Genomic DNA, 12,466 nt, shown 5'->3' on the forward strand with positions numbered 1-12,466 from the left:
TCTACACTTGCTCTTATGAACACAATAAATTTTATCCTTGTATAGAGTCTATATAATAATGCTACAAAAAAAAGCTTTGTATATTGGGATTCTAGTAATTATTACCATTATTAATAATACACAGAACATCTATCCTCACCCAAGGAAACAAGGTTGCTGTTGTTTGAATAGAGAAACACCTGAAACTAGGTATATTTTTCCTTATTACTTATGCACAACTTCAGCCATGACAATTGAGACAGAAAAACCCTTATAGGTTTCTTTATTCAAATGTGCATGTAACTAATAAAACAAAATTAAAAACAACTATCAAAGAGCAATCAATAATAATTAATGAATGAGAGCTGAATAGAGTTTGAATGGAGATAGAATGCAGTACTTTGCTGTGATATCAGTAGAAGAGAAAAATAGTTAAGACTTTCAGTTGACACCTTAGTTAACAGATATAAAGGATCTCTCACCATAAGATCTTCTGGTTGTATCAAGGTTATTTAGCGTGTTCGTTTCAGAAATGTGTATTATTAAATGCACTATTGCTATTTAATACTTTTTTTCTCAACAGCCTTCAAAAACACTTTATTAATCTTCTATTCTTGTTAGTTAACCTTAGCTCCATCTTTACTTTATGACAAACCTATTTCAACAGTGACAGTAGTCATGACACTTGTACATAGGGTTAATCATTCCTTTTTTCCTTCTCATTTGCACTTCAAATACAGTTTTTAACAAATGAATTAAAAGCATTTATTATAGGGTTAACTTCTGACTTTCAAAGCTAACTCTATCCTAGTCCAGTGAGAACTACTTACATTGTGAGAGCAGTACATATTGCTCTATTTAAAAACCTGCTTTTTTCCGCCTTTTGCCTTTTTGCTTTCTGCTCATGTCTCAAAGTTATCCCTCTTATTGGACCTGTTCTGCCAGTTCTACCTATGACTGGTATCACTGCTGAGTCTGTTTTAGTTTAACCAGGCAGTTAACGCCACTATTTCTCACATTCTGTGCATTCAGACACTGCAGCAGGACATTGCATGTTGGCTGTCTCAGCACCTTTGGTTGCACATTTCACCAGTTTTCCCCTTCTTTCATTCCCCCACCTTTCATTTTTACAGCGACCTGAGTATCAGCGAACATCTGAGTATTTTTGTAACAAATTCTCTGTCTTCCATTACCAGGATCATAAGGTCTTGTAACATTTTACTCCTCTGAGAAGGGGTTGTCGCTTGGGTCAAAGCGTCCTATGTGAGGTTTGTGCCCTTGACAGGAGGGTGCTTTAGGATGGGCCAGGGTCACACCTTGCTCTGTTCCTCATGCTCCTTTTAACCCCCCAACTCCAGTCAGATCCTTCTCTTTTCAAGGTATTTCCTGCACCAATATTTCAATCCTCATTACTTTACGTAAAAACCCGCTTAGAATTTTTTAAAAAAATTTACTCAGAGAAGAGAGATTAAGAGAGGCCAGTCCAGTGCAAGTTTTCTCTCCTCTACAGAGCAGTATGGGTTTCTTAAACCTTTAAAAGCCTTCTTGGCCTCTCTATAAATAAAAACTTGTAAGAAGTTAGAGGGGACAGGCATAACAGAGCAACAACAGTCTGATCATGCGATGACAGACACCAGCAAAAGTTTCTAAGTGGCAGAAAGTGTTGCATGAATGTGGGCTTCCATTGGAAAAGCACTTCTTCCAAGATTCAGTGGAGTTTAGCAGTAGAGGGAAAAATCACACTACATCATTGCAGCTAATAGTGATGTCACAGCCCATCCACAAATTCCGAAAACCGGGATAAGAACATCTGAAAGAAATTAGAGGATGGGGGTAGCAAGAAATCACATGCTAACTTTCTACAAGTGTCTCCTGATTATCTGGAAGGACTTCTCCATAAGCAAAAGTAACACAGAATTTGTTTGCTGTGCAATGCAGTTACCCAATACACAGAGAATCAAAATTCTTTTATTTCATGTATATTTTAGCCACTCACTTCTGTTTTCTCCTGCCACACCTTGGCAGTCTTGCTCTTTTCAAATATTTTTCTGAAAAATAGGATCTAGTGACATATTGTGTTAAAAATAAAGAAAATGACCCAGGATGTTCTGGGTAAAACTACACAGTTCTTTTTCTACCCTCTACTTCATGATCCTGCTCAACCCACTAAAAACACTTGATACTCTTATCTTGTGTATTTGACTTGTGGAAAATTACCAAAGTATCAAACTCTGTTCATGCTATTAGTCAGCAAAAGAAGAGTAGCTGAAAAGCAGAAATAAACTTCAAAAAGACTGACATTAAGTATTATTCTATAAGTACTGTAATTCTATTAGCATACTAAGCATTTTGACCTTCAAAAATACAGTTTAATTTTTTTCACAACCTTTTCTTATCCTATTTCTTTGAACGAAATAACAGTACAATATTTTTAAGAAGTCAGCATCTAGTTTTGAGTACACAAAAGATCCATCATAAGTAAAATATGCTGAACAAAGACATCTGGGGGAAGACCCTCTCGAATCTTTGTAACAGAAAAACAAAAAAGAAATAGTATGGAAAAACTGTTACTAACATACACAGTTATTGCATCCCTACCATAATGTCTATACATTTATGTTGTATTAGCAAGGGTAAATGAGAATAGTTTGACATTTATACTTCTTTCACTTCAGTAATATTACAGCAACAAAATTCAAAAAGTCTTTAAGACATGCTAAATTTGGAGTCTGAGCACACAAGGAAAACTGAACAAACACTTTAATTTAATTTATTCCACTTTACCAACAGAGTTTAATGGTTCCAATAATATTACCAGTTATGCACATGCTTGCAATAGCTAGAACTCTATCTTCTGCTTAATCATCAGCATATGAATATTAAAAATACTACACATAAGCATTTCTAAGTACAAGTTTATTTATTTAGCTAACCTCATTTGCACTCAAAACCACACAGAAGTCATCTTGAGATTGTGCTATAAAAGACAATTCTGTTAGACTTAAGACATTAAGGCTGAAACATGAGAGGAACAAAAAAAAAAAAAAAATCAGAACTTTCACTTACCTGTATATTATCCCCAACCTTTACAGGTATCTATGAATCTGAGAATCCTAGATGTTGTCTGTATGTTTTATCTGTCTTTAACTACAGAGGATTCACTGGCTATCTAGAATCTGAAATATTTTCAGTCCTGAACTTCCCCATTGTAAATAAATAGTAACTAGCAGCCAACAATTTTCCCTGAACAACTTTCAGGATAGTGGGGCTTTTTCCCTCAAATTTAAAATCCACTGAACTAGACTTCTGCATTGGAGTCGTTCAAATATTCCAGATTACCAGTTAAAATGGTGCAAAACTACTGAACACAAGAGTCAAACAGCAAGTGGCTGAATGAAATAAATGTAAATTTCTGTACTGGCAACAGTCAATATAGGGTTCATGGTTCAGAGTCTAGGTTGTTCTGGGTGTGTGAATGCTACTATGATTCAAAGTCAATGACAAAAGTCTAAATTATTACAAAATGAACTATGACTAAAAGCCTAACTCCAATGCACAGCTATACCACATGATGAAAATAAGCAAAGGATTACCTGAGCTGCTGCCAGCCCCAAACCAACCCAGCTAAAGCCACATACCAAAATGGCCATTCAAACACAGCTTCCCTGCTCTGGGATCTCAGTTTCTGCCTCTGGATACATCCGGATACATCTGTGCTGCTCGATGCACTGCCCAGTGCTTGTGTGGTGTTTTGTGCCCTGTTTCGCTGCCACGGCAGAGGTTTGGTGCAGTTGTGGAACATAACAAAAGTCAAAGAGCTCTCTGTACATTTCCGGTTATGGAATGGAGGCAATTACTAGCTTCCAGGCATTGCTTTGAAATTGTAACCTAGTTTTTTTAACTCTCAATTAAACATCAGCCAAGTAACTCTTGTTCTGAGAAAATGGCTGAGCCAGAATACACTGCTATACAAAGACAGTCGCTAGATTCTCCTTTTCCCTCTCTAATATTTCTTCTCTTCTCTGGAATTCATCTGTCAAAAAAATTACAATAAATTTCTTCGATGATTTGCACTTCCCACAGGCAGTTCTGACATTTTTGCTAGGCAACACCATACCTTAACACATAATTTTCACTAGAACATCATTCACATCAGTATAACAAAAAGAGATTGTTTTTAAAATCATTTTTCCCTGAATCACATGCCATAATCAGGGAAATGGGGAAAAAAAGATATTAGGAGGACATAAAAAAAGAGTTTCTTTTCTGTGTCTATTCAAAAATCACATATTTCTCTGAATATTTTCTACTGATAATTTTAATAATCATTAATTATTTTTAGCAGCACAAAGCCATATATAAAGTATTTTTTTAGCAGTTTAAAGTCCAGATATGGACTTTAAAAAAAATTAGGCAGACAACTGGTATTCTGTAGAATTTCAATTATTTTTGACCTGGTGAATCTGTATCTCTCCAGTGTGAACTAGTTTACCTAGGTGTAGTCCAGATAAACAGTGAATCCAGGGGGTGTTGAATTCTATTCAGTTACTTCTGACAACTAGTTTTCATCTGACTCACATCTGGTTGTGATTTTGTTTCAAGAAAAAGTCAGCTCCTGGACTTCAGCAGTCAAAGAGCCATTTGGGAAGTAAGAAGTTGTCAAATGTCTCCTTAAATTAGAAGCTTCAATAGAAACCAGTATGGAACTCTGGATTTGTTTCAGAGATAAGTCATTAAATGTTTGTGTTCATAGAAATTACAATGAGTATGCACAATGCAGAAACCATCTGCTGGAAGAGTCTTATGAAAGATTAAACACTGAGTATACTAGAAAAATCCTATGGGAATATCTTGCACAATTGGAAGTTAGCATTCCAGTGCCCACAGCAGCATGCAGGATGAAAAAAAGCATGGCACGAGCTTTTAATCATAAATCCTGTGAGTTTTCAATAAAAGTCCTGTGTATTGTAAATTTAATCTGTTTCATAAACAAACAACCTGTGAAGCCAAGAAACAGCCCAGCCTTTTATTTACCAGAAAAATTCCTGAGTTTCTTCTGTAATCAGAAACAAATCTAAAAGAACAAGTTCAAATTGCACATTGGTAATTATCTAGGATTCCTCTTTATCAAGGTATGTTAGTCTGCCCATTTTACTGGTCAAACTAACTTTCAGCAGCATCATGCCTCAAATACTATTTTTAGTAGCCTTTTATTCTAATCAGCCTATACCCCAAATATATCACTGGGACTAGGGAAATCTGAGATGTGTGTAAAATAAAGAATTAAGAAGAAATCGACAAGTGATAAAGGAAACTGTATTTACAAGGAAATGTTTTGTGATTATTGATTTACAAAGTGAAGTGACTGTTTTATATTTACAAGAATGCTCAAATTTCAGAAAATACAGTCACTTTTGTACAAATCAGACAGTTCTGAGTGACCTTTTATCTGTTACACACAAAATTAATCTCATGACACTTTGATTACAATATTGCTTCTACTCCAGATGGCTACCATTTAAAAACCATCTATTTGCATTAATTTGCCGAATGTACTTCTTACTGACACATACTTCCTGCAAGACAGAAGATCTTGTTTAGTCAAGTGTCCATACATCATGAAACTCTACTTTCTGAATTTTGCATGCTGTGGGCTGGTTAAATAATGCTGTTTTTTTTGAACAGCACCACCTTTGAAATACAGTGACATTAGACAGACCTCTTCTATTTTCCAAAACCCTTCTTCAAAATATTCATGAACTATGGAATACAATTGATCCACCTGAGAAATATATCTTTCAAGTTATGTATGATATTAAAGAGCGTTTCAAAACACTGGTCAAAGACTACATCAGTCTGCAGAACTGGAAGTATACAAAAGAAACAGCTTAACTTGCATTCTGGCCAAGCTATTAGGTCAAGCTTTCTCTTGTTAAGAAGTGCTGCAGAATGCCTCATAAGCAAGCATGTTAAGAACTCTGATGTCTTAAATTTTCAAGGCTATACTTATTTTGTCGTTGTGACTTATCTAGATTTGATATGCAGTTTTAACAAAAAAAACCCAAAAGCCGCAGAAAAAAGTCACCAAAACCAAACAGCAACAACAATAACGATAAAAAAATCCCACACAAAGCCCCCCTACCTAAACAAATGAAATAACCAATACACACCACCAGAGAGAATGGCTTTAAGACCTTCAGCATACACTGAGCTAAAACCCCATGCAGGCAGTCACAGACTCAGGCCTAGGCTATCAAGGATATGCTGTTCTAGCATCTGCACCACCCTGCTGCATGGTGGAAGTACACAGACAGCAAAGCAGACATACCCAATAGAATCCAGCCTACATGTCCCTGATGCTGGAAAAAATGGGAGCATAAACATCACCTGTTGGAGTACGGTACCATAAGTAACTTCTAAACTTTTGTTTGACCTCTTCACCCCAGAAAATGCCTCAGAATATCAAACCTTTTTTTTCCTCTAAAAGATTACACAGGATCAGTGGGTCTCAGAGTACTAGATATCCAAGGCAGTGTGCTAGACATTTCCATTTATGGTTTATAATGTTAAGGTTCCCAAGTCTGTTGTTTGCTGTCATTCCTACTAATTTCCAATAAGAATTTGTGCCTTATATAATGCAACCCTTATTAGAAAGCTTTCCTAGTGTCACCCCTTTGCCAATGAAGCTGTTTATCACCTGTAGAACCTACCAGTCAATCTACTGTGCTGTTCCTCGTAGCACATCACTTCTGCTCTAGAGACACATGAACATCATTGTAGTGCAGCATAAAAACACACCTCATAACCCATTCTTGAGAATCCTGCCCTAAGGCACCACCACTTTTCCATTAACCTTCTAATCCTGTGTTATTTTGCTTCTGCTCCTTGAGTTACTTCCAAACAAAAGGGTTTTGCTCAGAAGAGGCAGAAGAAAAGCACTTTTCATAAGAGCATTAGTCTTATTTAGCAGCACAACAGGATTTGCATCTATACTCTCTTGCAGCCATTCAGGCATTTTGATCCAAAACAATTATCTAAATTCAGTCTTGACTGTATTTTGAAACACAAAACAAGCAGAAAATCACAGAAAACAAGAGCCAAACATAATGAGCTCTGAAGGAAAAATATCAACCATATTAGAGTTCTGCAGTTTGGCATGACAGGTGAGTATTTCTTTTCTTCAAAGATCCCAGTAAATCAGAGCAATGGTGTTGATGCCATGGGATAATTGTCTCTGATATGTTGCAGTGAGTCTTATTTATGGTTGTTTATAAAATATGCTGTCAGAATGGCAGGCTGCCTAGAACCTTAGCATTATTTACGGATTCTCCTGTCTTCACATGCCCTTTTGTGTGCCAAATTAAAAAATCCCAGAAGTTTCAACTCTATGCTCTTGAAATAAGAGCTCTTCCTTCAGAATACAAGATTTGTATTATCATCTTAAGTTATTCTGTGAATACCTATCGTGAAAAACATTTGCAGCTCCAGCAAAATATTTCCCACATTCTCTCTCAGCAAAAGTCCAAACTGTACTGAGTGATGACACATGTAATGCTACTTTTGTCATTTGCATTATACTTGATATAAGTCAGGAATCTGGATTTTGTTTGGGGTTTTCACAGGTGCCAATGGAAATATATCAGCCTGTTCCCTCACAATTTTTAAAATATAGTCTTAAATACCCAATACATGTAAGACATCTTTGAAAACTCCTACATAAAACAATTTGAGGTATAATTTTCTTCTAAATGTAGGAAATATCTACTTTGCTAAATATGCTTTTTATTTAAATCAGACAAAAACCCCAAACCCACCAAACCTTTAGAGATTTTCGAAAGACACTTTTTGTCAAGGAAGCTTTAGGCAAGTAGAATTTTCAAGTTCATTAAACACTAAACACACATAATTCCTTTGGTCAAGTCTTACTCTCTTTCAAAAGTTATAATTTAGCAACAGAATATGGTTTGTAAAAAAGATATAAGATAGGTGGTGTTTGTTTGAAGTGTAAAGTAGCAGAGCACAGGCATTGAGAGAAGGTAGATCCGCAGCCAGTGTAGAGGTTTTTGACTATTATAGTTCCCAAAAAACTGCAGTAATGTCAGCCTCTTGAATCAAAATCTAAGAGTGATGAAGTAAGCAGGCTGATTTACTCATACGTATTTTTATATATTTTTGACACTTTGCAAATTGTAGATATTGTCTAATAAGGTGAAAATTGGCAATGATAAATAAATAATAATTATTTTATTTACTGTAATCCAAACAAATATTTTAGAGGGACCTAAATTGTTATACTTTCTGTCTCCAATTATTTAAACATGATACTGAAATACAAAACTACAAGATTTATGAAAAAAAACTTTTTTCTTTTTCATCAGATTAGTAGTTATTCCTAAAAATAGAGTACAAGTCACATTCACCTTTAGGTCTCAGGTAACCAGAAATACACACAGTTAACAAGTATATGTTTTGCACCCAATAGCACATTTCCTCCTAAACTAAATGAAATGTAGGAGATGCTCAAGTTTGTTTTCCGGCTTCTTGTTAAATCATGAAATGAGGACAAATGAATTAGGAAGACAATAATGATTCTAATGTGTCAGATACTAGTGTCTGTTGATGATATCTTATCGCAGTACCCTTTTTTACTTAACACTGTTACCTGCAAAAATCTTTTCATAATTTTCAGACAGCTTGAGCCTTGGGAATAGTTTCAAAATCCCAAAACAATTCCAGCCTCCTCTTATTTGCAGCATTGGCAGAGTGAGTTCAGAGGTAAAACGATTAATTTGTTTATGCCATTTAATTCAGTTGGAGTCAAGTATCACATCCTTTATTTTTCCTTTAGATATGCCACGTGTTTTAATGTTACCTAAAGCACTTCAATAGATTGTCCTGCCAAAATTAGTGAATAGCATCTGACAGATGACACTCACTCATCTCTCCATGGTTTTATTCAAATATGGAAGGCTGAAGTACAAAGAAGGTTAGAAAGTATTATTTCATTCATGAGAAAAAAATGTGTTTTAGTTCTGAAACTTGTCATGTAAAAGAAAACCAAAATAATTGTGGGTTTTTTTAATTAAAAGGTTCAACATGGTTTCCTTCAAAAACATGCAAAGGATTTCAATATGAACTAAAAATAAAAATAATAAAAAACAAAGAAAAACCAAAACAAAAAAACCAAAACCAAAAAAACAAACAAAAAACCAACAACCACAAAAAAAAAAAAAAAAGAAAGAGCTCCTGTGCTTTAACTTCAGTCTTTGGTTGAAGGTTGATATTTCTTAGCTTCAACAGAGAATAGAGGGATCCTGAAAAACATACTTGCCTTTAGCAGTTTACGAAAAGCAGCTCTCAAAATATAATTAACTACTTGCTGAACTCCTGCATTTGTTTTTAATTATAGTAGCTACAGTTTTAAAATACTACGTAAGAAATATACCTATGCTTCTCAATAAAATTGAATAACAAGACAGATGACTAAATAGAGGGTAGACAAATATCTACTTTCCAAAGAAATTTTGCTGTCTGTAGGATTACTTGTTTACATTGCAAAGAATTATGTCCTCCCTGGTTGTTGGACAGAAATCCAAAGAAGATTTTGTTCCAGAACGCAACACCTTTAACTTCAATGAGTAAATCCAATTTTTAGTTGAAATTAAAAAGAACTCATCTCCTCAAGTTTCTGTCCTGTTGTTATAGAAGTAGCAGACATTTGGAGCAGACTAGTCTCTGCAAAACAAGCCATTTCCTCATCATGGGACCATACAAATTAATTCACAGAAAGAGGCAATCTAGATTAAACAAGCTGTCAGCTATATGAAATTGCTTATCTTTTAACAGAACACAGCACAGCCATGGCATACATTATTAAGAAAACTCTGTATCACAGTCAGTCATATTTATCCCAGGTTTTTTGCCACTGGTACTGCCAGATGTTACCCTATCTGCATCATTTCTTGCTGATCACAAGCACTAGGGGGGGAAGGATACTTCAAACCCTAACCACCAAACAATGCTACTTGGGAAAGGTAAACCCATGGGTTGTAATGCTCAATGGTTCACTACTGCCCCCAGGAACAGTAAGAGATCATAAATTCTACTAAAGCATTACATCTCCTTAAGACCCTTCCTTTCACAACCTACTGGGAGAAACAGATGTTTAAAATTGTTGATTTACATCAAAAAAATCAAAGACCACTCAAAATACATCACTTAAGCTCAAACTACAGAAATCAGACACTGACACTGGCAATCATTCAAAAATTGAGGCCCAAAGTGTGCCTGTCCACAGAAGCAGTGATACTTTCTTGGTCAAGTGGTTAGTAGCATACTGAACAATTATTAAATGCCTTGTACTCATCCAGAGATATGCTGGTTTCTTTCTGTAAATGAGGATTATGCAACAAAGAATTAAGCATATTTTAATCCTGACATTTATTTAGTAGAGGGACATACTGAACCATAACCAGTTCTGAAGAAACAGAACTTCAAACAACTATGCCTTCACTTCAGTGCCTACTGTTCTTAGCAGCCTCTGTGCTCATTGTATCAGCTAGAACCCAGAAGTGAATCATTCAAAGGACACAAAATATGGTCCTCTCAAGTGCTATGGTGCATTTTGCAGTGTTATTCACAAAATAACAGTTTCTGAACAGAACTTCAACTGAAAAAAAAACCCAACATGTTTGCACTTAAAAATTAGAGGCTTTTATGCAGATAAATAACAGGAGACAAACATATATGGAGAAATAACAGGAGACAAACAGGAGTAGAATGCAGCATCATATTCACATAGAAGATCCCAAGATCTTGAATCTAGGAGGGGGAAAAATCCACAAAGGATGCAAAAAAGGGAGAATTCAAAAAAGATTTGCCTTTGGAATGGAAAAATCAAATTCTTCATTTCGGAAATCAAATTCTTCATTCACTAAAGCAGTAGGAAGTAGAATACAAGAGGATCCAAAGGAGAAGTCCACACATCTGTCATCCATCTTCACAGTGATTAGTGAAGAGGGTAGAGCTAACTCCAGCAGTTTTAGCTGGGCCCATAAGGAAAGCAGACACACATACATAGCAGTAGGAAAGAAACAACACACCAATTAAATTTTTCCTGCTCATTTGTGATACAGCCAAGAACACGCAATACACTGTGATCAATCTAAATACTAAGGTATTGCACGATCTTAACCTGGAGATGAGAGACTTTTTATGAAAAGATAATAAAATAATTCTAATTCACTGACTAAGATCCAGAAGTTGTTCAGAATCTTCCCCAACCTTCCCCTCCCTTATCCACTGATTGTACATCACCTAGTAATCATGGGGTTTTTTGCTGCTGGCTTGCTTTCAGCGCAAGGACAGATGCCATGAGCTTCCTATTAGCACAATACAGATGGTAGAAGCACTTGTAAATCAACATGATGGATTGCTTCAGGAAACAAGACAGTTCTGATTGCAGCATTAGGGAACATAGAGAAGGGAAGACTCTCCTCTGCTTATGGTAGCATATCACTGATCTTTTAATTCTTCCTTTGAAAAAGTAGTATATGTATATATTTGAGTATTACATATTTGGAAAACATATTAATGAGTCAGATAATTTCATAGAATCATAGAATGGTTTGAGTTGGAAGGGATCGTAAAGTTCCAACTCCCCTGTTGTGGACAGGGACACCATTCTCTAGACCAGGTTGCTCAAAGGCCCATCCAACCCCACCTTGGACACTGCCAGGGATGGGGCATCAACCACATCTCTGGACTTCCTGTTCCAGTGCCCCACCACCCTCACAGTAAATAATTTTTTAATATCTAATCTAAACCTACTCCTTTTCAATTTGAAGCCATTCCACTTGTGCTATCACTACGTTAATTCCCTTGCAAAAAGTCTCTCTCCATCTTTCTTGTGGGCTTCCTTCAGATACTGGAAGGCAGTAATTAGGTCACCCCAGAGCCTTCTCTTATCCAGGCTGAATAACCCCAGGCTCTCTCAGCCTAAGAAAGGTGGTAAAAGACCTCTAAAAAAGTCAGTGGATTTTCGATGAGCTTCTCAAATGAAGAAGCCAACCAAAGGAAGAAAGACCAGAGTTTCCTCTATTTTCACATGAGAACACTTCGACTGAACCAGAACAAGAAAGAATGGTAAGCCACAGTAAAGAATTCATCATCTACTTTTTTTATCCTAGAAATTTTGTGATCTGATTCATGCCAATTTTAGACAATTCACTCTGTGAAGAGAGATTCAAGGATGACAGTGAGAATCTAAAAGCTACACAGGCAGCATATGACCCTGTCTTTGCCAAAAGGAGGACTGTGACACAGATCTTTCTTCTGATAATGGCAGGGTTGTGCAGTTGTTTCCACAGTAATTACTCCTTCTTTTTTGCAGAGAACCTTTGTTTCTTGTTCTGCTCTTTTTGGGACTAAAAAGAAAGCTAAGCCTCATAATATACTGTACTCTGAAATCAATAGCTATCCCAACACA

Source organism: Manacus candei, unplaced genomic scaffold (genome assembly GCF_025592945.1).
Source record: "Manacus candei isolate 608988 ecotype Guabito, Panama unplaced genomic scaffold, ASM2559294v1 h1tg000005l, whole genome shotgun sequence".
NCBI lineage: Eukaryota > Metazoa > Chordata > Aves > Passeriformes > Pipridae > Manacus > Manacus candei.